The sequence below is a fragment of the Heterodontus francisci genome, chromosome 41 (assembly GCF_036365525.1).
Source record: "Heterodontus francisci isolate sHetFra1 chromosome 41, sHetFra1.hap1, whole genome shotgun sequence".
NCBI classification, from domain to species: Eukaryota; Metazoa; Chordata; class Chondrichthyes; order Heterodontiformes; family Heterodontidae; genus Heterodontus; species Heterodontus francisci.
In genome coordinates this window covers 31,640,432-31,642,005 of record NC_090411.1, presented here as the reverse complement: position 1 = coordinate 31,642,005, position 1,574 = coordinate 31,640,432, and the positions used below count along the sequence as shown (strand labels likewise).

The 1,574-nt window shown below is 47.0% G+C and overlaps 1 long non-coding RNA gene across 1 annotated transcript in view; it reads left to right on the top strand.

Moving 5' to 3' along the window:
• The first annotated feature begins 402 nt into the window (after positions 1-402).
• The window catches only part of LOC137353435 (uncharacterized), a 9,285-nt gene continuing 8,113 nt past the window's right edge, over positions 403-1,574 (top strand). The window contains exon 1 of the long non-coding RNA XR_010969854.1: positions 403-579. This is a non-coding gene — a long non-coding RNA (uncharacterized lncRNA). The remainder of the gene's footprint in view (positions 580-1,574) is intronic.

The window sequence follows — 1,574 nt, the reverse complement described above, 5'->3', positions numbered from 1 at the left end:
ATATTGGCCAGGACACAAAGGAGAACTCACTATTTCTTCAATCAGGCCACCAGAGAGAGCCTCAGTTTCATATTTCATCGGAAAGATGACACCTCCAACAGTGCAGCATTTCCCCAGTACTGCACTGGGAGTGTTAGCCTGAACTAGTCCACAATTCTCTGACTCAGACTGGCTGACAGAAAAGCAGAAGCTCCACCCTAGCAAACTAACTTCAAAAGAATAACAGATTGAAATTTAACCCAGTTGTCAGATGGTTAAACAGGAAACAAGCAACTACCGGTCCCATTGGACAAAAATGCAGCAAGTTAAATGAGCTTTGCTTTCACCAAGCTCGTCACGTTATCTCTCCCGCCCAACTGGTGACCTCCGCCCTCGCTGCTGTCATTTGACAAAAAAATTATCTTCCACTCTTCAGCTTCAGGGGAAGTTGGTGGGGTGGGGGAGAGAGAGAGAGTCAGCTATTCAGAGGCTCCTCACCATGTCAGATCAGGAGAGCATGCACGGAGCGGAGAAAGACAAGGCCAAAGGCACGCCATCTGAGGCACGTTGTGCAGAGCTGAAAACTGCCATGGAGAAATGGTGAGCTTGTCGAGTAGCTTTAAGTAAAATTCCTGTCTGATTTGAATCTTGCGGGTGATTATGTGAACCTTCACGGTAAACGTTATGTTTTTTTTTTAAAATCACAATGCGTGGATATATTGCAGAATCACTTCAGTTAACATATCCTTCAATTCCAGCAGCAAAATTTCTTGCGTGATATACCTGGCAGTTTGTACATCGCCGAGTCCGAGTTAACCATTTCTGGGAATTTGTGTGGAATCCTGGCTCCACCTTTCCGTTATTCCAATTAGGATTATTGTGCTGATAGTCACTTCTTCCCCTCCACCCATTTTTGAGGGGCCTGGATAGAGTGGAGGTAAAGGGCCTATTCACCTTAGCAGAGAGGTCAGTGACGAGGAGGCATAGGTTTAAACTGATTGGTAGAAAAATTAGAGGGGAGATGAGGAAAAGATTTTTCACCCAGAGGGTGGTGATGGTCCGGAACTCATTGCCTGAAAGGTTAGTTGAGGCAGAGACCCTCAACTCATTCAAAAAGGAGTCTGGATATGCACCTCAAGTGCCGTAATCTGCAGGGCTACGGACCAAATGCTGGAAGGTAGGATTAGAGTAGGTGGATTGTTTGTCGGCCGGCACAGACATGATGGGCCAAGTGGCCTCTTTCTGTGCCTTAAACTTTCTATGATTCTATGAGAGGGGGGGGGGGGTCTCTTTCCCCCACTGATAATTATCCATAGCCTGAGATATTAGCAACAACGCAGGAAGCACAGTGTCAGCAGCGACAATCAATACATCACCACCGCCGGTTACTCTTTATCCTGGTTGTTAGAAACATATGAACATTCGTACGTTTGTTAGGAACTCTGCTCTCTTGAGCATCCCCAATTTTATTCGTTCCACCATTGGTGGCTGTGTCTTCGGCTGCCTGGGCCCTAAGCTCTGGAATTCCCTCCCTAAATCTCCCTCCTCTGTCTCCTCCTTTAAGACGCTCCTTAAACGTCCCCCTCCCCCATCGC